Source organism: Thermobia domestica, chromosome 12, assembly GCF_964235325.1.
Source record: "Thermobia domestica chromosome 12, izTheDome1.hap1.1, whole genome shotgun sequence".
Classification (NCBI taxonomy): Eukaryota; Metazoa; Arthropoda; class Insecta; order Zygentoma; family Lepismatidae; genus Thermobia; species Thermobia domestica.
In genome coordinates this window covers 104,003,012-104,030,361 of record NC_137465.1, presented here as the reverse complement: position 1 = coordinate 104,030,361, position 27,350 = coordinate 104,003,012, and the positions used below count along the sequence as shown (strand labels likewise).

The 27,350-nt window shown below is 36.5% G+C and overlaps 1 long non-coding RNA gene across 1 annotated transcript; it reads right to left on the bottom strand.

Annotated features, from left to right (window-relative positions):
- Positions 1-233: 233 nt before the first annotated feature.
- On the bottom strand, positions 234-22,632 carry LOC145665764 (uncharacterized). Its single transcript, XR_014127640.1, has 2 exons — positions 22,526-22,632; positions 234-728 (listed from the first exon to the last, which is right to left on the bottom strand). It is a non-coding gene; the product is annotated as an uncharacterized LOC145665764 (long non-coding RNA).
- Positions 22,633-27,350: the final 4,718 nt, after the last annotated feature.

Here is a 27,350-nt window from a genome sequence, read left to right as displayed (position 1 = left end):
GACCTGACTCTGTTAAAATCTTTCCTTGTTAAACATTGTTTAAAAAATGAAATCATTTACTGTTAGGAACAATGACATATATTAATCGGGTAAACATAAAAATAATACACAAGGAATGAGTGAAACACTGTATAAGTGAACTATATTTCAAATTGCTACTTTTATTCAAAAGGACACTCTTACAAGCTTGCAGAATATCTTGAAAACTATTTACAACTTTCTTCAAGGCCTTTTCTGTCACATATGATTTCCTTCTAAACGCAAGTACACTATTTTCGCACAGAGTTTGGTCCCTCCAAACCCTTTGTGTAACTCATATATGCATTTATGCTGTCGATGTTAGTATCACCAGATCTATGTTCGATTCCACTAGTAATACTGTGAACGCGTGTAGGCTTACAAATATAATTTTTAGTGTGTCTGCGTAATGAGAAACTAAATTTGAACTTAGATTTACAAGAACTGCACTCATACCTCAATGCTCCTTCATGCCTCTTTACATAGCGTGACAATTTATCAAAACTGAACGTAGGCCTACTAAAAACAAAATGAACACACCGATAAATGTCCTCGATCATCAACTGCCAAGTACCTCATTATTTTCGAGGTGTACACTTTATTCCTCACGGTCTGTACCTTGCTCTTCTATGTGGGGAGGACGGACTGCTCTCTGTAGGTACTTTTTTCTATCGTTCGTTGTACACTTGGTGCCAATCTTCCAGGTGTATCTGAAAAAAAGAAAGAAAGATAAAAGAAACATCAGTACTGAAAGTGTATACGGCCTTTTCACATTTAAAATTAACTCAGATAAAATGTTATATATATATATATATATATATATATATATATATATATATATATATATATATATATATATATATATATATATATATATATATATATATATACAGGTCTGTATTTCATTAGGCAAATGCTGAAATGGTATCACAAACTTAGTCCTTAACGATTTTGTTTGAAGGCTGATTCTCCCATCTTCATACAGAAGGTGGTTGCTCGGGATATGTCCGAACTTTTTGGCGATGTCACTCACCTGTGAGTGAGCTGGACTCACAGCACATTTGTTATTAGTCTCAAGTTAGTTTTGTTTTAAATTTAAAGTTCCATTAATTTGCCACTATGACTGAAGGGCAGAAAAGGCTCGACAAAAATTAAGAAAAAATCGATTACAGCCATATTATTATTAGATGCCATCCCAGCATTCACCATTTTGTTTATTTTGATCTTAGATAGGTTAAAGACTACTTATCCCTGCTTATTATCACGCTTATATTCAACGAAACTTAAAAATTTCGTAAAAGATGCTTCAGAACATGGGTTATACTCATGTACAATTTTAACATGACGAACGAGGAAATGTTTATTAGACCGCTGAATGTACGAAACCTGACATATGGGGCTCTTCGTTCACTTGCATAAATTTTGGACTTTACAAGAACCACGAAGGCAGAGAGAAATTAAATATCTCACTCCAATTTGTACTAATATTGAGAATTCAACAACAAACTGTTGGAGGTGTGGAAAAAACTGTTATTGAATATTTATTTGGAACGATCGAAAAAAAAAGACGAGAAAATTGATGCTTAAATTTATTTTGATACTCATGATAAATTATAAAGATTTAGTTGAATGAATTTTGGAAATTGAAACGAAAACTTGAAATCATTAATTTGGAAAGTGCTGATAAGAAAGTGAATGATAGATATACTATAAATTATATATGTAATTATTAGCAATAGTAACAATCAGGGGTGGATCCAAGACCGACTTCTGGGGGGGGGGGGGCGGTGGGTTGTCATACTGTTACTTTTAAAGGCTCCAAACTTTGGAATTGGTTTTATTTATATATATAATATAAGAAAGTTTTACTCTTTTGGAGGGGGGCAATCGCCCCCTGGATCCGCCCCTGGTAGCAATAATAATTACTCCTGGCACACGATTGTCTGCATGATCATGGTCAGGGATTTGACTTCTGGTTTTTTACACCGGAGGTTATTACTTTTAATTCATATAGCTTCCACATGACTGTGGCTCAACATACAAAATTCTGTACTTTTGCTGCAGTCACACATTGCCACACAAAGGGAAGACAGCCAAGCCGAGGCAGAGAATGCGGGGAGGTAGTCCTTAGTCCTGAGTGCATTGTCTGTGTGCCTCAGGCATAATGTTGGAGAAATCTTTGTACAACATATGTGGCATGGTGCTTTGTTGCGTTACTTACAGTACTGAACCTCGGTTTGGCTGCCTTGTCCTGTGATCAATGTGCGCCCAGCCTAAAGGGACGTTCACTAACTCTGCCTTACACGAAAGCACTCTTATTATTAACCCCTTCAGTGTGGGTGGCGAGTTAACTCGTGTCTTCAAAACGCACCTGCTGTGCGGATGGCGTATATATACGCTTTCACTTTGCTTTGGCTATTTTGTATTGCGTATGGCGAATATACTTGCCCATAGTATGAGTAATGTTATTCCCGACTTAGCGAGTTTGCGCTCACCTAGGAACCCCAAGAGACCGCACAGAAAAATTGGTCTTGATCTGTTGAGGCATTCCCAAATTTTGTGTAACCTAACCATATGATGATGATAATGATGATAACCATAAATACGACAATGACAAGTTATAGTAGCTAATTAGAAGCAACAAAGATCATAATGCCGAAAATTTTATTGTGATTGCTTGAGAGGTTCAAAAGTTATTAAAAGGTAACAAATTCCAAAGTTCTAAAAAAAAGCTACAATTTTTAACAGCGGTTCGCATCTGAAAATTACGCACTGAAGGGGTTAATATTTAATATAAATATTTATAATTCATAAACGTAAGCTGAGTCAGTAGAAAAATGAAAAGATTCTAATGTAATCATCGTATAATGGATTTGCGATAAGGACTCGCAGCTGCATTAAAATTCTATCTCCAGGTGCACATTTGTCTTACAGCCATCACTGGTAAGGGAGGAGGAATATTTACTCACAGAGAGATAAAAACTAATTCTGATAACCATTAGTGAAATGAATCATTATATAAATCTGCAAATAATCCTTGGAAATCACAGATTGAAACTTCACAGTCAATTTACAGAACTAAATCAATACTTCGGTTTGGTAGAGTTCAAAAGTAAGCACGTGTCCAATTATTTTATTACCAAAGTTTCCGTTTGCATCACCGAACGCTAATAAAAATAAACATTTTTATCGAGTAATGAATATCAATATTGGACTCTTTGTTTACATGATTTCGTAGAATCTAGAGTAATACAGCTGACCTTCTCATCCAGAAACACATTTTGTTCTTAATCGGTTAAGTCCCGAGTGAGAAAGCAATTCTTATCACTTCATTTGATAAGATGATATCTCTTACTTTTCCTTTTTATTGTTAATCTTATAAATAGCAATATTCTCTTTAGTGTGAAATGTAGCCTACTTTGTGAAGTGTGCCTACACCAGGAAACGAGTAACTACAAAACAATGTATCAACTACCTTTTTCAGCTGATGAAACACTTCACTCTTTGGCTCTTAGAAGGAATTAGAAACGTTCGTTGGCATCAAGATTTTAAATATTTGTTAACACACACACACACTCTCTCTCCAAAGGAAACGAAAGTCGCGTAAATTCAATAGCCCAAAACCTAGAGATAAATAAAACCAACTTATGTTTTTACCAGATCATCTACAACAATAGAGAGTATGCTTCCATTTCGATCTCTATTGGATCCATCCTGTAGACAGTATCATTTAAGTCTCCTGATACTTACAGTCGCTGGCTAGACATAAGGCGTAAACTTCAAAGCCAGCATGTTTTTAAAAGGGGGAATGAAACTCCTTTAGAGAAGGTTGTTATATATAAGGTGTCTCTTACAGGTTATCTCAGATTAATGTAAAACTCTTTAAAACAGAATTAAATATCTCATTAACCAAATCCGACAGGTATACATTTCTGTTTGTGGTGTTATGTATCGTAAGAACGAAAATGTTCAAACTGGTCCTCTTCCGCTATAATACATAATCTACAACGACGTAGAACCGAGCGACATACTAATTGTGTTTTTTCTAATGATATAAGAGTATTGCAGACCTACTCAATTTGCTTTCTTGGATCTTCCAGTGTTTTCTTTTGTTTTCTGGTATAACCATGTTCTTTCATTTTCCAAACAAAGAAATCTAGAGGGATTATACTCGAAAATGAGGTGGGAACTTCGCAGCACTTCCTCTTTATCCTATCTATCTCTCAGGGAATGTGAGACCGAGAAGATCCCTCACAGTGAGTTGAAAGTAGAGTGACACTACTCATTATCACCATTCTGTTGAAGATACTGCCCATCGTAGGTACACAACACCAGAAGCATTGTAACCCTATACCTATGTGCTTTAATAAGTAAGATATACTGTTTTAGACTATTTTTCTATATGTACTAATTTGAGACATTGTGTATACTATGCACTGTTACAATATTTGTTGCATCCCTGTAAGTTGCAGCCTGATCGAGCCGATTAAATTACAGGAGCATCATTTCGGGAGGGCAGGGACAATTCCCCCTCCAGCGTTTGAGAAATATATGTTTTTAAGAAGTTGTATACTAATATAGTAACACGTAACATAAAACTCTTTATGTCGTGGATAGTCTTACCCCCTCCTCTGGCAAAATCTTATATGACGCTACGGTTATGTTAGCTTCCACATTTATTGCTAGAACCAATTTCAATACTGCATAAATAATTCGAAGCAAGTAAACTAATTACAACAAGTATTCTTCAACAGTTTTTGAGAAAAATATATAAATATAAAAATTTTAAAAAATTAGAAAAAAGTGAAGTCGTCCCTATAATTTATATTATTACAATTTGTGCAATTTCTTTACGCATTCGTAAATTTATTTAGTCTATTAATTATGAATCTGAGTGTGATAGTGGTCTAATCAACAATAATTTAAAGATGAGAATCAAAGTCTTAAACTTATCCATTCTCTTCTGAAAATTGTTTTAGAGTTTATATTTGGCAGCTAGTACAACGAAACTCTTAACTTCTATTCAGCACTTTAGATTTATAACAGAAGTTGTATTTCACATTTTTATTATTTATATTGTTAACCTAGAGATGTGAATGTTTGATAAACTATTATTGCGGTCTTCGACTAATTGGGAACTTCGTCTCCAGAGCCTTACCCCCATTTGCTAGCCGTAGGGTCTTGCACCTCATAATTTCAGCCTTGCTTACACTCTTCGCAGGCCAACAACTGGTTTATGGCATTTTTCTTTGCGAAAAATTTAAACCAATTACCCTTAGAATACGCGTTTCAACAGTAAAATGATAAAAAGTAGTGTTGGCCCAGATGATAAATGTATTCAAAAATTTATTTAAAATGATTCCGCTGGTGATAAAACTGATAACCTCGAAGACATTTTTATATATTGAGAAAAAAATATCATCATCTTCTTTTGTTAAAAGTGGAATTTCTGGAAACACTTGGGCATGTACCCACTTGTTTTGAATAAGAAGTTGAGGGGAGTTGTGCTCAGCACATCTGGTTTTTTCATCATCTGTATCGGAGTTGTCTACTTCCTTTCTTCAAGTAGTTCCGCAATTATCCTCACAACGCTAGATGGGTGGCATAATGCCAATATAAGTGGTCATTCATCACTTGTCTAACCAGATTCAGCACTCCTTGATTTCACTGATGCCACTAGAAGCGGTATTCCAATGTAGCTAGATTATTGGCATTAATTAACCTAATAAATAGTTGTTCCCAAGTGACCATCTACATTTCATAAGTCAGCAAGAAGTGTTGTCTGTTCTAGACACTTTACCCACCGCGGCTTTAGGTAATATGGTTAGGTAGATATAACTTAAACAATTGAAACAATTGAAATACTATTTAAAAGTACAATATACCTGAACATTATTAATTATATTACATCATTAAATATTTTGTGATCAGGGCTTCGCGGAAGAAAGTTTAGGAAGAGGTGTTACAACTATACTTATAATAATAATAATAATAATAATAATAATAATAATAATAATAATAATAATAATAATAATAATAATAATAATAATAATAATAATAATAATAATAATAATAATGTGAACTTAAAAATTAATGAGGTTAATGTTCTAGAACAATTCTGTAATATAATAATAGAAGGACACACTGTACAGTTATGATTGCAAGTTCCATTTAGAAGTGATACAGTCTTCTGCACAACGTAATTTTAAAATTAGAGAGGATTCATAAAATTCATCTTTTCGAGCTAATTTTCATCGATAAAATCAATTTTCATAATGAAGTAATAACCACAATAAGAAATCACAGGAATATAAAAGCAGCTGTAAAATACGAAAGAAAATAAGCTAGAAACATGGAGGGGCGGATCCAGGACCGATTTCTGGGGGGGGGTTATCATACTGCTACTTTTAAGGGCTCCAAACTTTGGGATGGGTTTTATTAATATATATATATATATATATATATATATAGGCCCTATATATATATAAAATAAGAAAGCTTCCTCTTCTGGATTCGCCCCTGGAAACATGGTTGTTTTACCAATATTCTCAGAAAAATGTATTCTACAACTTTCGGTTACTGTTCTAAATCGGAAATGTCAAATTTCTATCTTTGTTCCCGCGGAAGTAGTCTTTCACTTTATTGCGCTGGCAACGTTGCTGCAACCGGATTGGTCGATGTGAAAGCAGCGCTGAAGGTCAAACGCCAATATGGGTGTCGCGTACTATAGTAATACATCCTGGTTCCTCTTTTCATCTTCCTATTTTTTCTTTCGTTTCATCCGGTTCTGTGGTAGTGTTTCTCGAATTCGTTTAATCTAGAAATTACAGTATCATCAATGCTATAAGTTTGTAATTATTCACCTACCGTAAAACATTAGACCCTACCATTTCCTGGTTTTAGGGTGAAATAAAACCAGAAAACGGTGATGCCTTAACTGTAACTCCACAACGTAAATTAATGAAGTTTTGAATTAGATGGAGGGTAAAAGTGATTGAAGGCCTTTGCCCTCCATCCAATGTAAAAGTGCCTTTAGGTGTTTACGTTATTCAGTACATTTTAATTAATAGTAATAACCACGAATTTAGTAACATTCAATAACTCCGAATTCACATTTAACACTCAATACTTTCTACATTCAACTACAATCATTAGCTGAAACTGGATTCTAAATTGGCTAGTACGATTTACGTGCAGGAAGTAACAGAATGTAATCCACATTACTGATGAGCCGATGAACGTTGACTTTCGTTAACCCAAACAATTCTAACCATAGAGAAAAACCAAATTGAGCAGCTATAGATGCCAATTTTAAAATTTTGCAAGGAGTCAAAATTCTCAAAATTTTATTTTTAAAAATTTAATAAAATTCTCTATTCGTTACGACAGTGCGTCTGGTACATAGTATGATTCTTTCTCATCTTTTGTCTTTTTTTATTATTAAAGAAGGTTTGGATTGGCTGCTATTTGAGAGGCTACTTGAGACACGAACTCACAGTTTAATATGTACCTGAGCAGCAGTTTCATTTCAAGTTTTTGCCAGAGAGGGCGGTAATATTCTCCAGGGATATAAGATTTTTCACGTTTTTTTTTTTTTTAAATTAGTGTATTAGTATACAATTTATTAAAATACTAGTTGAATATACCCATGCTTCGCACGGGGGCTGTATTTGGAAGTCAACGCATGTGGGAGTATCACCATTGATCTCAGTGACCGCGAAAACTATGGATTTGATACTAATATCGGTCATTTTGGGCTATTTTTAAACGTCATTTATAAAACATAACTTTATGTTAGAATGGAAGAAATTGTCCTCCATAGAAAGAAAGATGGAAAAAAAAGCGAGAAATAGGAAAAAGAGTAACAACTGATCGAGAATTTGAAGAACAGAAGAAAATATTGAGAGTTAAAAGAGGAAGTTAAAGATCGAGAAACGTGGAAACATTTCCAGGAGCAACCGAGCACCTTAAAATGAAAACAGAAAGGAAACGTCCCAATAGGCAGAGTACTTTAATAATAATAATAATAATAATAATAATAATAATAATAATAATAATAATAATAATAATAATAATAATAATAATAATAATAATGGGTTCGCCACAAACACTGTTAACTTAAGATTGCAGAGTGTGTCTAACAATGTCCCCAGTAGATATTTGTAACTTACAAAATTTCAACGATTATTGTCTATTAACTTAAAAGTTATAAGAGCGTATCAAGATAAGTGGCACGTATCTTGATGTATAGGCACTTACTCAGGAATTCATTTCGTGGTGGTCCAAATTTAATATGAGTATAAATTTCATTACAACTCATAAAATAACTTCTGAAATTATACTAAATTTACAGAAAAGTCGGGATTTCAGAAGGGCCGGACTCCCAGGACTCACCCCTGCGTACGTTCCTATATCTATCTATCTATCTATATCTATGTATCTATTTATCTCTCTCTCTCTCTCTCTCTCTCTCTCTCTCTATATATATATATATATATATATATATATATATATATATATATATATATATATATACAGGGTGACCGCGTGACTATGTTACAAAATTTAAGGGATGGTTCCTGACACGGAAACAAGACAAAAGTTCAAATAAACTTTTGTCCAACGTATAAAATTTTGAAGCTACAAGGTGCCGAAAGCGTGGGAAAATGACATTCAAAGCTCTATAGCTCGACTATGGTGAATGATAGAGCTAATGCAGCATGGTCACGTCAAAGACACCGAAGTTGCTGTATTCAAAAATGCTTAGGTTGAGATCGTGCAATTCGTGCACAAGGGATTCCTCAAAGAGCGTAGAGATTCCCGGATAATCTGTCAAGAAAGATGGGTCGAAAAGGATACGGATGAATAGCTGTCCCAACTGCTTGCAATAATTTGTCTGTACTAAGTCGATATCTCGCACAAGCACAAAATGGCGAATAGTTTTATACGTGTCATGTGTGGTTGCATAACGCGCACTAAATACTAGTGAGAAAATATGAAAGGAAAATTTGAATAAATTGGTACAAATGGTAAATGCATGATAGTACACTGTCCTGTTCATTGTACGTATAGACGCGTTTAACAAAGGGATAATCATGAAACGCACTAAAATGTTGTACAAACATCACACTCACATGGTCTTCTTCCATGTAGTTTTGTCATTGAAAGCAAGTAAAAGTAAGGGGAAAAACCGGGGGATATGGGTGCTTTCTTCCAGGCAGAAATCTTATTTTATTTGATGATACGAGCCGAGGATACTTTTGACGAGAGAGGAATTTTTCCGCCATCCCATGTTAATGTGACCACTGCCAGAGAACAACAGTAAAATATCTGTTTCTTATCATTAGCCGTAATATGTGTTACCCGAACATTGAAAAAGAACAAGGAAAAACAATTTATTAGGACGTTTGTTTTAGTCGCTGCTTCCGATGTTTTGCAGGACTGATATCGAGATTTTGTCTAGAATGCTTAACATGTCATATTGTTATCGTTTAGAAGATATTTTGTTTTCACAGACGGTGTTATCACCTGAAGTACGCCACAGTTTGGAGGTTCGATCACAAGCATTTGTTCTTCCTTCTGTCGTAGAAAACAATCGAAGGTAAGGAAAGTATAAGACAACCCTACTAATAGGCGTTGTGGAAGGTGGAAGGTCAGTCTTCATGTGGTTTGTTCGTAGCGTATGAGTTTCTTCGTGCAGTTTGTGCTTTGCTTGTTCGAATATGAGATCAAATGGAGTATTCGATAGCAGAACTTGCGGACATGATATTTGTATACGGTCAAGCAAATGGCAACAGTCGAGAAGCTGATAGGTTATATCGACTGAAGTATCCACAAAGAAGACATCTAGCCCATACTATGTTTGCCAGACTTTTCCAACGCTTTTGAGACACGGGGAATTTACAACCTCAATACTACGACCAAGGAAGACGAAGAACAAAAAGGACTCCGGACTTTGAAGAACAAGTGCTTGATCGTTTCGCCCAAGACCCAACAGTAAGTACCCGGAAAGTAGCACGTGAAAGGGGAGTAGCACAAGATACTGTTTGGAAAGAAGTACACAAGCAACAGTTACGCATCCGCAGAGGGTTCAGGCCTTACGTCCAACTAACTTCCAACCTCGCGTTCGGTTTTGTGAGTGGTTTCTCCAACGCTCTGTAATTGATCCGCAGTTTGCTTCCTACGTGCTTTTCACCGACGAAGCTTGTTTTCCGAAAGACGGGATATTTAATAGTCACAATAGTCATGTATGGGCAGACGAAAATCATTATGCAATTGTGGGAAGGGGCCACCAAGACCGATTCGCCATAAATATGTGGGCGGGTATTATCAGTGATCAGATAATAGGTCCATATTTACTACCACCACGATTAACTGCACCAGTGTATACGAGATTCCTGCGAGACATACTTCCAGAGTTATTAGAGGATGTTCCTCTCGGTGTTCGTCAACGGATGTGGTTTCAACATGATGGCGCCCCAGCTCACTTTTCAGCTAGTGCTCGAGTGTATTTGAATCAAACGTTTCGTGACAGATGGATTGGAAGAGGCGGTCCTTGTAATTGGCCTGCACCTTCCCCAGGTTTGTTTCCACTTGATTTTTTCTTGTGGGGTCATGTCAAAACACTTGTCTATGAAACGCCTAAGAACTATTAGCAACTATTAGCAGAAGAACTATTAGCACGAATACTCGCTGCTTATGATACTATAAGAACAGCTACTGGGTTGTTACAGCGGATGCGTCAGAACTTACTGCGACGATGTAACACCTTGGGAGATTTGTCTCGTTTACAGGTAATTGATTATGTTCTTGGCTGCATTCAATCCTGCTGTAAAATGTTGATTGAAGACATTATTCCCATTCTTGTGACTTTTGTTTTTAGGAAACAACCTCTTTTGCATTATACTTGTTTTGCTCAGTTTTGTTTATTTGTTTTCAATGACAACAATACATGGAAGAAACACTTTAATAGTGTGATCCTTTTACAACGTTTTAGTACGTTCCATGACTATTACCTTTTATTACAAGCGCCTGTTCGATGATAGGAGAGCGTAATATCATGTATTTACCATTTGTATCAAATTATTCACATTTTCCATTCATGCTTCCCACTAATATTTAGTGCGTGTTATGCAATCACACATGGCACGTATAAAACTGTTCGCCGTTTTGTGCTTGTGCGAGATATCGACTTAGTACAGGCACATTATTGCTAGCAGTTGGGACAGCTATTCATTTGTATCCTTTTCGACCCATCTTTCTTGACAGATTATCCGGGAATCCCTACGCTCCTTTGGGGAATCCCTTGTGCACGAATTGCACGATCTCGACCTATGCATTTTTGAATACAGCAGCCTCGGTGTCTTTGACGTGACCATGCCGTATTAGCTCTATCATTCACCATAGTCGAGCTATAGAGCTTTGAATGTCATTTTCCCACGCTTTCGGCACCTTGTAGCTCCGAAATTTTAAATGTTGGACAAAAGTTTATTTGAACTTTTTGTCTTGTTTCCGTGTCAGGAATCATCCCTTAAATTTTGTAACATAGTCACGCGGTCACCCTGTATATATATATATATATATATATATATATATATATATATATATATATATATATATATATATATATATATATATATATATATATATATAGGGAGAAAGAGAAGCATATATCTTATATAGGTCTACGGAATTATAAGTAAGCATTCACGCAACGAAGTTGGTTAATAACGATATTTACACTGACAGGCACTGAAGACTTTCATGTTCTATCTCCAAAGAGTATGGTTATATGCTTGTGAAGTTTACGTGGAACTATTAGAAAAGAATGCTCTTTGAAACAAACAAACAAACAAACAAAAAACGTCAAAATCTGTGCAGCTATGTCGAAGTTATGCGTAAACATACTCGTACTAAATTTGGTTAATTACGTTTTCACACTACTACATCCATTGAGATGTTTCATGATCTAGCTTCAAACACTATCATTACATCCTCATGAAATTTATTTGGATCACTGGGGAGGTATGCTTTCAAACAAATAAGGAATTATTAAAATTGGTGCACTTATGTCCAAGTTTTGCGTAAAGAAAGACATAACATGTAGGCTATAAACGGATCGAATTGAGAACTCTTTTTTTTTCTTTTTTTGTTTTTTTGAAGCCGGGTAAAAAAGATATGTTTTAATAATGAGAAGAGGTTTGCACAATCATAATGTATAATAGAATGCCTGCAAAAGTAGTGAAATTGAGACGGAAAGAGAAGAAAGTTTTCCATGTAAAAATTCACACACACACGCAATTACAGTATGCAGAACGAGAATTCGGGTCATCAATATTTACAATGTTTAAATGCTCGATTACTCTGTATTGTTAACCAATGTAATAATAATAATAATAATAATAATAATAATAATAATAATAAAACTAGCAGAATTGATTTTTTTTCTTCAGAAGCACTCTTTTATCGTTAGTTAAACGAAAAAAAAAAGTTTGTTCTTTTTTCCATTAAAGAGCCAATTTATGACTTAGCGATAATGAAAACACCTTATCTTGAAATGTTAAGAGCGAGTTTGATTTCAGAATGGTGACATTCAGATTACATGCTTCATTGCTCATCCGTCTCACATAACCTCGCTGCTGAAAGGGACATTAAACTCAAAATCAAAAATGAAATCTTTGAGTTTTACGTCCCACTGTTATGCCGGTTAGGCTAAAGGAGACGGTGATGATGAGTAATGAATGAAATGGTGGAATGAAGAAAGTGGGAGGAAACGGGAGAACCCCGAGAAAACCCACGCACACGGTGTTTGTCCACCACAAAGTCCACTTGGCGGGAGCTGGGATCGAACCCAGGACTCCAAGCACCAAACTCAAAATCAACTCGACCCTATGTATCTTATATAAATCTCGAAATTAAAATTAAAATAGGATTTATCACATAAATACTTGGTCTTATTGGGTATCACACGAATGACAAGTTTTCTATGCTGTTAAAGGTTGCTACTACAATTCTAGACTAAATGAGTTTATGGTAGACATAATCATGTCAGTGAAATTCCTTCTTCCATATTCATTCCATAAATTCTTTCATTGTCATTCATTAAAATTTATGATTTTTCCCCCTTTGCCTGCTGGACGTAGTACATTCAGATGCCCTGCCGCATTTGGTCTGGACTGAAAGTCTCCAGATTTAAGTCTGATTGAAAATGTGTAGAGTTATTTGGAGAATATATATCCAATTTGCTAAAAGTTTGGATGATACTATTAATGAGTGAATTGATTCATATTGATGTCATAGCCTGCAACATTCCATGGAATCGGAGGCCTTTATCTAGGAAAGAAGCAGCATTAGATAAGTGAACCGGGGTGACTGCGGTGTGCTTATTATAGATTGCTTCTCTATGATCGACATCAGGGACGTAGTGCTCATTAAGGCTATAAGGCTTAGCCTATCCATGTATTTATACATCAGCCTCAAATGTTGCTTTTGGATATTGATACAATTAATTTTATTAAAATGGTACGCTGTTTAAACATCAAGCGAGTTGAAGCGAAGCTTCTGCAAGAACGCATTGAAGGCTATCGGCGGCTAGCCTTCCGCTTCTCTCATGGAATTAGGAGAATGGGACGGTGACAATCACTTTCCCGCCACCCTCAGCAGACGAAAACTTCTTGAGCTATACACAAATTCATGATGCAACGAAAGTGGACGAATGTTGACGAAAGGCTAGCCTTTCGGGTGTTTGGCAAAACAAAAGCGACAGGATGCGGTTTTGGAAGAAAGTGTAGAACAGAGACTATGAAAAATTTAGAAGCTCACATTCAGTAATGAGTTTTGACCAAGAAAAAGAGAGAGAGAGAGAGAGAAAGAGAGAATAAAAATGTTGTTATTATGAATAGTATTAATACATCAGGGACCTTATTGTGTACTGGATTGCGTTATCACAGCGTAAAATTTACATTTTAGTTTTCGATAATTGACATAGCAGTTATGTTGTATTTTTTGCGTTGCGTTGCTATCCACAATTTTTTCGAAGATCGATTCTGAAGGAGACCTCAGATGAGGTATAGTTTTTTTCAAACTTTCAATCTAAAAATAGCTTTTTCTGTAAAAATCATCAATTGTCTGTGAGCTACTGTTTTCCATTAGCATCCTGATATGTGTTGCGGGTGAAGTGCTTAAGTTTGTCTATGATTTGGGGAAGTAACACTTAAGATCGTCCTATAGCTATCCGTTTTTATTTGTTTCTTTGAAACAGTAATACAGTGTATGTGTGATATGCGAGTATCGCATATGTAAGGAAACCGTATGTATAAGGGAAATATGAAGCAGAACCAGTCTTAAACTTTTTCTTGCATTGTATGAAAAATATATTGCATGAATTAGCATTTTTCTATCAAGCATTAGAGCGTAGTCAGAACACTAAGACGTGATCGTTTAAATAAGGGCGGAATAGTTTTTTTTTTTTTGGGGGGGGTAACTTAAATTCACTTTTCACTCATATATACATACAACAAAAATTGCAAGTTTCAGGGGATTGGGCCCCTCCTAGCCACCCTCTAGCTACGAATCTAATTTCAGCCTACCCATTTCAAAACTTCACACTACGTTACTGATCGACATAAGATTTCTGTATTGACAATCTAGAATTTTACGCAAGGAATCTCTGTTTTCAGATACAGAGAGAACTATAGAGGCTAAATCATATTCTCAACATGCCGGGGGAGACTGCTTATTAGAGACATAAATTTTACTGCAACTTAATGCCTTTTATCAATTTGCAAGATTGAGTGGATGCCAAAAGATGATCACACGATTCTTTACACAGAGAATTACAGTTCCTCTTAATTACTTCATCAACGAAAACTTTCTCTTCTTCTGTCAAAATGTTCCTTCCCTTCGCGAGTAGCTGATGAATGAAAAGAATGAAGAGTAATGTCCTCCTCCAATCTATTGCAACCATCTAGGATGAACGGCTATACCATTTCATCAATTGTGAGAAACATGCATTCATTTGCATTACTATGATCTTATTTATATTATCTTTGTTATAAATACTGAAGTTGGTACTTTTTTCCTGTTTTTCACTATTTTTACCTAGGTATGAATGGTCTTGTTTCTATTTTTAAATCTCAATGAAATCTACTACTCATCTACTTTCCAACAATAACTCGAACACTCCAGTACGACCAGTGGTTGTGATGCTATACTATGTTGAATATACAGTAAACCAAAATATTACGTTACGCTCTCCTTCGCGGTCACCAGTGGGTTGACAGAACTATTGCTCCACATTTTGTATCTCTTGTTATATACTTTCGTATATCATTTTTAACTCAAAGTCGGAAACACAGGTGCCACAAATTTTTTTCAAAAAGTGATTTGGCACGGACATAATGATTTATGACTGCTGTATTCTAACAATCTCATTTTGAAATAAATCTTTTCATATCTTAAATAATATACATTCGAGTAGTCTATGGTCTGATAAGAACTTCCTGTCCTAGTTTACTATGGTATTAGCTATCAAATTTTGTTGGTTGTATTGGAGATTATCATATCTTTCAATACTAAGGCTATATGAGACATGGAACTAGAACTTTACATGAGATCCGAACCGCATGAACGCTCACTGGTGAAGGGCCGCGGTGGCTCAGTGGTAGAGCGTTCACCTCTGGTGCATAGGGTCCCTGGTTCGCGTCAAGTGAGCTTTGTGATGGACAAACACCGTGTGCGTGGGTTGCCTCGGTGTTCTCCTGTTTCCTCCCACTTTCTTTTCCCACCATTTCCTTCATTTCTCACCATCACCGTCTCTTTTATGGCATAACCTTGGGACGTAAAACTCAGAGATTTCATTCTCATTGGTGAGAATTGAACGTGGGCCTTCCACACGAAGGCGTGTGCGCATACTATATAGTCAGGAGGAAACTCAGCTATGGTATTGTATTTGAGCCCAGAACATGCTTCTGAAGCTCACATGTACATCCACCTAATCTCCAATCAATATTTGACGATCGTACTGTTTCGCATACAAACTAGATGCTCCATGTAATAAATAATCTAAAGTTGATTTGAAGTTTCAAAGATGATATCTTCCCGAAAGGCAATATTCATGATGCAGCTCTTGAAGTTTGTAGTGTAATATACAGTGTATTTTGTGATACAGCGGAAATAAACATGGTTAGTATCAAAAAATTGTGTTTCTTTGCCATGACCTAAAAGCGGAATCTCTAATAAATTTGATAAAGAACGTCGTTCTCAGACGATAGAAGAAGGAAGTCCGCTTCCTCTTGAGTGCTTCCCACTTACTCTTCTCTTTCAACAAAATTCAAAGCAAACAATTCCCTACAATCATATCTAACCACAACTCCACATCAAAATCTTTTTATTCTTCGATTGATATTTTCTTTTTTTATTTATCCTCTCTGATTTGTGTACATTAATCTTGATTTTTATTCGCTTAAGCCCATTTAAAGTTTAAATAGAAACAAATATACAAGAACATGCACTCCACAGTATTGTGCATGTAGTTTTAAGATAGTGAGTTTCGAACCCTTAATAGATATTTGAATCATGAAAAATACAGCCAAAACTTTAAGTATATGTTTGCTTGCACAGTTTGTACACCTACTTAAAACGTAAGTAAACCAATACTCGGAGACTCAAAGGACAGTAATTAGAACAACACACATAGATCCGTCCAAGACAGCTATGAAAACCTTTAGCGTAGTCTTCTTGTTTACCTCAACCATAGGTTGGTGGGCAACATGGAAATTTTAAAACTTTTCTCTTCCTTGGGAGAGCTGTTTTATACTTTGATAAGGTCTCTTCTTCGTAAGGGCAAAATTCTAGATATTCTATCCTTTGTCTTCCTCTTCCTGGTTTTCCTTCTGCCTTTCCCTCTATCAGCACGGTAATCCAATCGAAGTGCCGAATAAGATGGCCAAGCATGCTGTTTCTTTTTTTCCTTATTATCTTCATGATCTGTCGTTCTTCATTAGCTTTCTTTAGTACGTCTTCATTCCTTTTCCTTTCGGTCTATGATATGCGCAACATTTTGTACCAACACCACATTTCAAATGCTTTCCGCTTCAGCTTGGATATTTCAGCTTTTCTCAATGTCCACGTCTCTGATCCGTACAGCGCCACGCTACATACCAGGATCTTCATAAATCGTTTACGAACGTCCAACGACTCATTTCTTTATGTTAGCAGTTCTCTTTCCTATTGAATGCTTATTTAACCTGCGCTATTCTGGAAGTTGTGTATTCTTAACTTCTTCCGTTCTTCCGACTTCCTAACTAGGGGAACGTCTTAACGTCTTCGATTTTCTCTCCATCTAACCATACGTTTGCTCCTTCCTGTCCTGTTCTTGTACACGTTATCACTTTGGTTTCCTTCTTATTTATATTCATTTTGCATGTTTTTTCAGTTGGTCGTTCAAGTTTGAAAGTGCTTCCTACAAGTCCTTTTTGTTCTCCGCTATCAGTACCATGTCATCAGCAAACCTCATTGTGCTGAAAACCCGGCCGTTTAATTTACGCCTTTCTCGTTTTTATCAAAGAGTTCTTTCATACCCTCTCTTATTATACAGGGTACCCATAACCTTTCGGGTCAAATTTATACAGGTGATAGGGAGGTCCAATACACATATTTTGAGATAGGAAACCAAAGGTCGAAAACGGCTAGTTCAAGCGTCACACCATCTTGAAGTTACACAATTTGTGGGAACAAGTACGAAGTTTCAATAACAAATGTGTTTATCAAGTCGATGTAACCTGCTTTATCGTGCTTAACACAACATCTGAATATGTAAGGTTTAGTACAAACAATCTACTGCTGCACTGTAGGTACCAAAAATTCACAGTAACTGCACAAAGGACGACCACCAACCTCGATTCACGTACCCAACGCCCAAGGAAATATTTACTCACTCGTTCAGATATCCCCGGTGTCCCTAGCACAATTAAGCGGGCAGTTGGGACTTGCAAACAAGTCCTCCTTGGATTCTATTCATACACGAAGGGCTTGATATGTCCTCAAAGGAGAAAGTCGAGAGGGTTGAGATCCTAAGTGTGCATTGGCCACCGGGTGGGACCTCCTCTTTTAACCCAACGATTAGGGAAGGTTGTATCCGATTAATGGCGAACATCCACATCCATGTTTAGCAAGTGTGCCGTCACGGCGTTACCATATTCTCGCTCGGACGTCTTGAAGTATAGTCTCCAATAGTTCGGGCAGTACATCACGAAGGAAGGAAGGTCCTTGGTGTATGAATCGCCAGTAGAATCCGAGGAGGACTTGTTTGCAAGAGTCATAACTGTCTGCTTGATTGTGCAAGAGACGCCAAGGATATTTGAGCGAGTGAGTCAAAGTTCTTAGAGAAGTTCCAAATCTCCAAGCACTTTACTGCTGAGAGAATTCAGCGAGCGTTCCTTGGACGCAAAGTGTCTTCTTTTGTTCACTGTCTGTATGTGATCAGGCAATGTAATTCTTTAACACCTTCTCGACGACTTTTTTCCCTGGATCTGGGTTAGGAAGAACAGGTATGAATGCAGTTTGAAGCATCAGCTTCCTCGGAGAGCATCTTGTATTTTTAAGTGCAGTCGTTTGCCTGTTTGGGCCAGGAGCAGAATATGAGCAAGAAGGCCTGTTCTTCGATGAAACTGGTACCTCAACAGAATATAAACATGAAAGCTGCTCCTTCGATGAAATTGATACCTCATTTGTGGCTTACAAATTTTGGTTCACGCTCTGTGTTACTGATTGTGTAGATTCAGTTGCTCAGACGAGGACGTAGATGTTACTACTTGATATCTGGAAGTATCTTCACCTTCAGCTAAGAAGACGTAGTCTGGAAGAGCATCTCGTTTGAAGAGGAAATATAATGGTACTTGGAAACCATTAACAGCAAGTGAGATTCTGGAGGAATCATTCCAAAATTCAGTAAAAACTCACAAAACTCAAGTTTTGTGATTCTTCGGCTTTCGTGGCATCACACAAATACAAACATATTTTTATAAAAGCTGATCTTCAGAGGTTTGAAAAATGTACGGTGAGTAGGTTGAAGGGCATGTGTAGTATGAAGAGACAAACACAAAGCGTCAGTCCATTATCTTTAGCAAATATCAGCATCTCTGAATTGGAGCAATGAGAATCATGTACATTGACAATTAACATTGCTGGATTATCGGCTTTTACAGAGAAACACTGCACAAATTGTTTAACAAATTGAAAAAAATATCTGTATTCACATATCCCAAATCGGCAATGAAGACCGTAGCTTGAGGAAGAAGATGATCTTGAAATTCAAGTCGCAGCCTTTGCCACGAGAATAACATACTGCGGCAAATAATTATCAGCTGCGGTAAAGCATGCAATCATAGAGACAGTTGCACTTTTTTGTGTGTGAAATTCCAAGAACTATTTTTGGTCCCTTTGCAGCCACAACTTGTCTTGGTCTGCTATTCAACTAGAGGCCGGTTTCATTCGCATTTGCCACTCTATTCGCTTTGTCACGTAAATTCAACTCCGTAAGTTTCGGCCAAGAATGTCGTAAAACTTTTGGACACTCTCCTTGTTTAATTCCTTTGCGCGATCACAAGACAATGTGTTTTCTTTCCTGATTGAATGATCAGGATTACAAAGACGTAGCTTTGTCCAATCCTTGCATCCAATCATGTCTAGCTAACTCACTGTCCTTGTTAAATCTGTGAGCAACGCCGAGCATTGTCGTGAATTGAAAAGCTAATTGACGAATTTGGTGTCTCGTTAATGAAAATCCACGCACAAATAAATGTTTTGTGTGATGTCAGGGCAGCTTCTGGGTCTTCTCCCAATCCACACTATCTTTCGAGGTGGGGCACATTACTACTTTCCACAGAGGCTATACTCTTAAACATTTTTTTGCTTAGAAATGAGAAAAAAGCATGTTCAAAACAAAATAAGTAACCTAATGTTTACTCATATTTGAGGAAAAATGTCTCATTATTTCCAAATGTGTTTTCAGTTGTGAGCTCAAGGCAAATTTTCAGGTTCCCATTTATGATATTTTCTCACTTCTTAAAGATGAGAATGGAATAGTGCGTAATTTGCAACATCATAGATGATTAAAAAATAACAGTAACAATCTTACCGAAATAATATTACTATGTTTTACTAGGGAGTAATATTGCTAAGACTCAATTACTATTCAGGAAACGAGATAAAGGGTTTCAGATGTAGCAGAGCGCGAATGAATATGAGTACGCAGTAGGTGATGCAGCTGAGGTGGCGTATGGATACATGTCATGTGACAGCGGCGAGAAGCAGCATACATATCAACATTCGAACGTAAGTTTGGGTGAATACTACCATAGACTAAAAGTTACTGTAGTACATTCGTTGGGGTGTAGAACACTGACCCCCCTCAAACAGGTTATATAGGCTATAGCAGTCAGGTTGACTCCTGTATGTATCAAGGCTCAGTACTCAATTCACATAACAACCAGTGCAGCAATAACAAGTGAAGGCGGGTTAGAGCCCCGTAGGACACGTTGTTTTCTAGATTACAATAGAACGGGGAGGCTTGTCAATGTTTTACACCCTTCGCCATTCGTTATAATGTGCAAAATAGCTTATGTACGGAAACAAAGAATACATAAGTCATGTGTGTAGTTAGAAACAACGTTACAAAAGTGTGTTTTATTATTATGAAATTGTAATACAAAGGTACTTTGTACTGATCACCGAGCATAGAATGGCGCCTCCTTTTTTTCACCACCAGTAAATGTTTTAACGACACACGTTTGCAGGTTATTTGTGGCGTAGTACTGTACGCATTTGCTCTTAATTTAACGTAGGGGCTGCGGTAGCTCAGTGGTAGAGCGTTCACCTCTGGTGCGACGAGGCCCTTGCTTTGATCCCAGGATTCTCAGCTCGCGGCAAGTGGGCTTTCTCGTGGATAAACACAGTGTGTATGGGTTTTCTCGGGATTCTCCCATTTCTTCCCATTTTCTTCATTCCACTATCTTTTTTATTTTCATCATCATTGTCTCCTTTAGCCTATCCAACACAACTGTTTGAAGTAAAAGTCAAAGATTTCATTTATTTTTTAATCCAACGTCCCACGATTGTTCTCCAAGGCTAAGAGAGATAGTGATAGAGATGGATAATAATGGTGTAATGAAAATGTGGACATGTTTCCTGGCAGATTTGCATGGGTTTATGATCTTGTTTTCAATCTGAATTGAATCCTTAGCAGTGGAGTTTCAGCACATTTATGAGGGCCAGAAAATGTTACGTGCCCCTGCCGTAATGAAGAAGGTAGAAGGTAGGGGCTGAGTCCTGGAACTCCGAACCTTCCCCGAAATCGCTATTTTTATGTAAATATTATCTAATTTTAGGGGCAATTTTACATATTTTAATACAATTTGTCCTTGTATTGAACTTGAACCCCTCCGAAATAAATTCCTGTGTACGTTTCTTGTAGGAGAAAACCTGAGAATCCTGGAAAAGCCCATAAACACGGTGTTTTCTCATGTAGGCAACTTTTTTTCTTTTTATGGTAGAGAAGTAAGCATATTGGACTGCAATGACTCAGTGGTAGAACTAGCCTCCGATACATGGGGTCCCTAGTTTGATTCCATTTCCGTCAAGTGGGCAGTGTGAGTAAACATCTTATGTGTGTTTTCTCGGGATTCCCTCAATTTCTTCATTACACCATTTTCGCTCATTATCATCATAACGTCTCCCTGGGCTTCTTTGCATAATCGTGGGACGTTACACTCCAGCAGAAATTGTTGCCGTTATTCTGAAGTAGACGGATAATTCTTGAATCTGAATTATCAAGAAGTTGGTATAATGTTGGAGGAAACGGGAGAATCTTGAGTAAACCACGTCGATGAAAAGGAAAAGTCTTGAGAAAGTGGACAGTAATAAAAAGGAAAATGTTGAATTGTCTGATGCAGTAGGAATAAGTAACGCACCTAAAGTACAAGTCATCACTGGTATTCGTGGAATTTTCTTGAGTTGAAGTGAAGATTTAAATGTGTTATGTTTTAAACAATATCTATAACTATAGGTGTTTATTTAATATACATTCTGGGTGTGTTAATAGTTTGAATTTTTTTTTGCATGTTTATATTTTGTTTATATTCTTTTACGTCTTCTCGTATTTCAGAACCCCGTTTCTGTGCTCCGTTTCTCGATTTTGAGGAAGATATTTCTCAAATCTTTTTTAGAAATGTGTTTCTCAAAGTTGGGGTTACACGTCTCATTTCCTGAAATGTTACCGTCTCAATTTTGAGAAAAAATACATTTTTTCTCAAATTTGAGCAAGCATTTGCACCCTCAGAAATGAGACATAATTCCTCGCATTTGAGTCATTATTTCTCAAAATGATTTAAGAAAATCGAAATCTCACTTTTAAGAATGTATTACTCGGTGCACAGGTAAGAAACGGATGTTCTCAAATAAGAGAATTTTTTTCTCGAATTTAAGAAACCATTTTTAACAGTGCACATACTTGCGTAAAGTTCCTTTAGAAATCGAGTATATTTGTTCTGTTTTCCTCTTATTGCAGTCATCATTCTTCGCGGCTGCTAAGGCCCTTTCCATACTGCCAGGGTCCCATGACTGCCTTTCGGTCTTGCTGTGGTACGTGCGTGGTATCTGAAATGAGTTTGTAACGTAGATTTTAATTTCATAAAAAGGAGCCTACATAAAAGAAAACTTAAAGAAATGTTGCCTTCAAAATATAATTCCCGTTACGCAAGAGTTCAAGAAATACAGATTTAAAAGAAAATCATATTTTTTTCTCAATAATGTTCGATTAATCATAAAATTACATGTCACCTTTAGATCTAATACAAAGGTTAAAACACAAATACGTGTGCATAATAGATCTATTGTAAATAAATGTTATGGGTCTTCAGTAAAAAGGTAATTTCTGAGCAAAACAAAATTAGGAAAAAAATAATCACTGTTTCGCCCTTTCATCAAGAACTTCTTCAGATGTTACAAATTTTCTAATATATTTCGCTTTGGTCAGAAGTTGTTTGATTTTCTCTTAATAATCACTCTGAAAGGTATTAAGGAAAATATACTATTGTTTGTTAACATTATTGCGAAATAACTTCCCTATTACTCCTCTTTGTTGGTGCTCATTTCAGCCTATTTGAAATGCCCATATTTCTCCAAAATGTAACATCCCAAGGGAGTTGACAACACTGCCATAAATAAGTCAACGACAAGACTTGACTTGCATGTCTGAACAACTTGATTGTGGCGCCACGGCCATGTATCGTACTTTTGTGCAGTGTCTAAACTTATTTAGCTAAACGTTATTTCCTAAGGATACAAAATACCATACTTGCATTCCGTGCCTCAATTTTGGCATAATTATATAGCAATACACACTCTCTGTTTATTGTAAAACATCATCTGCCCCTATTTGCCCGGTTATGCACTACTACTACACTAATTTTTCTAATAATCATATATGTCCGTTCTGTACTGTACATACTATTGTTTTGTCCGTCATATTGGATCCGCCATTTTGAATTTTACATTTTTGGTTTCCGATTTATACATAGCGACGTCGAATATCTCAATATATCCAATTTCAGAACCATAGGTTGTTTTTTGTAATTTGTATCCGCCATTTTGATTTGCAAACATTTGATGTCAGATTCGTCTTCAGCTCCTTTTAAATCTCTCTTTTAAATCTCCTTTTAAATTAAAAACCTCTTAATACCACGTCTAAAAACAATCACATCATAGCTTCCTATTTTGTCCACGTTTTCTAGTGTTTCGGAACGTGCGTTGTTCGGATCTTCAAATTGTCTTCAAGCCCCCTATATTCACTATTCAAGCGCGATATTTCACGTGTGATGTGTACTCGGTGTGACCTTTCCAACGATACACAATACCCGCGTACCACTTCGCCCACTTTCCTTATTAGAACGCAACGTGAATGGAATTTCTGCCTCTGTATGTCGTGTTTCTCTAACAAGGGACACCACCCGCTTGTCCTGTCCGATTTCAATGAAATTTTTCTTTCTGATAGAGGGCATGTATGCATTATTTGCGATGACAAAATTTTTTGCCATGGTGCATGTTTTCTATATTTTTATAATTTTTAAGAGTTGTGATGTGGTTATTAGAGATTACTGCAGAAGTTCCTTACTACCCTTTGTAAACAGAGAGTTAATGAAAGAACAATAATGTAGATACATATAAAGTCTAGGGGGAAGTCGTTTGGTAGGTATGACCTTGACGGCAGCTATCTTGAAATCCACCATTTTGAATTAAGATCAAGATTTTTAAATGGAAATAGGGTACTATGATGCATAATTTTGGGCTAGAATTTAATCAGCAAAACAATGGTGAAGTTAGTTTTAAGATACGTATATACCCTATTTGGGGAAAAGTTACAGGCATATTAATTGTTTATACTTACCATGTGCGTAAGTCCCTTACCTCCTTTTCTAACCCGCGTATTAATGATAATAAGTGGATAAAATCTTAGGTAATGCATATTATATCTAGATGCAAGTGGTACGCTAAGGGTAACCTTGGCGGAAGCCATCTTGAAATCCACCATTTTGAATTAAAATGAAGTTTTGAAAAATGAAAACCGTAGCGTGGGACACGTGCCAACGGTATGCTTATTTTTGTTCTATAGTTAACCAATATGAATTTAGGATGCTTCTAATGTGCACCAAACGCCCATTATTCTATCTTTCAAATTGGCAATACACCTAATTTTCACCGCATGTTTTAAGATTCCAACTGGCACCTTGGAATTGTTACCATGACTCACGTTTTCTACATTTAAATTTATTACATTTTTAAGAGTTGCGATTTGTCAATTCATAAATAGTGTTGGAATAATAATCATCCAGCAATCTTTCTGAATTTTGAAGACTTGCAATGTAATTTTTTATTTTAAACCAGAATACATGAGAAGCCTGTGGACCTATGTGATGTAAAGAAATACAAATGAAATTATAACAAATTGTTGATATATGAACACAAAATTATCAGGAGATGTAGCATACTTGTTGCGCAAACGACAAACAATAATATATTGTTAATAAATAGAACTTTAAATCAACAGCAGGAATGATAGAAAATATTAGAGGCATAATATGACTGTTCCCAACACGCTTTTTGTACTATGAACATAATATAAAAACAGGTAACTTCTTTATAAAGAGGTGTAACTTAATAGAGTTCCCGATTAGTGATGAGCGCAAGAGTCTTGGTCTTGCAGTTTTTGCAAGAGTTTTGCGTGCAAAACCAAGACCAAGATCAGGAATCCCGATGCAAGACCAAGACCAAGACCATACTTACAAGACCAAGACCAAGACTCTTGCGCAAGAGTCTTGCATTAGTAAATGTACAACTTGATATTTTTAAGAATATAAAAAGGAAGAGAAAAATCATTATATCTTTCCCTGGAATGTTTTGGCTCCAGTGAAAATGCCGCTGGAGTGAATGTGTTCCCAGTAGTTTGTGCAATCCGTGTGAGTCGATCTGCCTCTTAGCATATAGCTACAGTATGTCGTTTTTCTGAATCGGTTGTTCACGAGACGACCGAGAGCATAATTCTATAACTGTTACAAGGTATGAAAACTTGAGTGTCTGACTTACTTTGGTCATCATTTGATTCATTTACGACGGCCCATGATTGGATCTTGGAAATCATACGAAGAGTAGTTGTGACCATGGGAAGTGGATAAGCGAAAAGTAAACTGAAACATGTTATGGACGCGGTGCCTCAGTGGTCGCTGGTCTAGTGGCTAGCACGTGCACCTTTGATGTACGCGGTCCTCTGTTCGATTCCCGGTGGGAGAGCCTTTGAAATTTTAATTGTCCACGATGTTTCTGTGTTCGTGTCCTAGTCGTTCTAGTTTACTGGTAAACCGAGTTAAATGAGTGAAAAGCGAGTAAAATTAAGTAGAAATTAGTAATAAATAGATAAGCTAGTTAATAAGGCACGTTCTGTGATTCAGTTAACTTTAAAAAAAGTAGCAGAACGTTCACCTCTGGTGTAAGGGGTCCCTGGTTCAATCCCAGCTTGCGTCATATGATTTTTTCTTGTGGACAAACGTCGTGTGCGTGAGTTTTCTCGGGGTTTTCCCGTTTAATTCTACTTTCCTCACTCCACCATTTCATTCATTTCTCATCATCATCGTCTACCTTAGTGTTTGCATGAACGTGGGACGTTAAACTAGGTATTTCATTTCATTTCAAAACGTATTAACGATGTTCTTCCAAACTAAAGAGAAATATAGCATTGAATATAAGTAATTCCGTACACCATAGGTGTCGACTACATGGGCATGGTCTTTTCTCCGAGGCTCAAGCATCGGTTGGAAATTTTTAATGTGTGCTCATAAAATTAATATCGAAATAACATTTTCATGACATTGACAAAAACTTAGTGCATGTGACCGCAATCTTGATTTCATGGGCGGATGCTTATATGTTGAATAATTGTTTCTCAATATAATTTTTTAGCCTTCTTGGGTATACGACACATCGAGGATTAAGTGATATAACATTATACAACAATAAATAATCCATATTCACAAGTGAGAGTGATTTTGTACAGCTAAAAGAACTTAAGAGTTTGATGCCGTTACTTTGTATTTTTAAGACATAGGCAATTGAGTCGTTTTCAGTTCTCATTCAAATTATTCTAAAATATTAAGAGGTTTGCTTATAATCATTATTATTTTAATTTTCTCTCTTTCTCTTTTTGACCAACATTGCTAAACATATCATCATCATAAATTTTCTGCTATTATTGGAAGGTCACTTGCTGCAACTGAGAAGCTTCGATATACGGTGGTCCTCAGCTAGTCTATTCGTCTTGAAGTAGCAATTTTGTTTTAATATCTTCCTTCAACTACAGTCTCCTCTCCTCCCTCTTTTCATTCCACCATACATCTTCTAGCACGTCCCTCATAATACAGTTCCTCCTCAGCCAATGTCCCAACCAGTTCCTCTTCCTCCTCTTAATTACATCTAAAATTCTTCTTTTCTCCCCTACTGATACTATTTCTAACACATCCTCATTCGTTTTCCGTTCAACTCAGCTAAAACTCTCATTTTTTCTCCATGCCCACGTTTCGAAAACCTCCAATTTTTTAAAATCTCTTTTGCGTAATGTCCATGTTTATGCCCAATATAGTACATACAGTGGAGCGTCGATTATCCGAAGTAATTGGGGGACATGGGTGTTCGGAAAACTGGTTTGTTCGGATAATCGAACTGTACATGTTTATTTGCCATGCGCGGAGCGGCACGCCTCAACTCTAAGCTGGCGCAGCTGTTGCTGT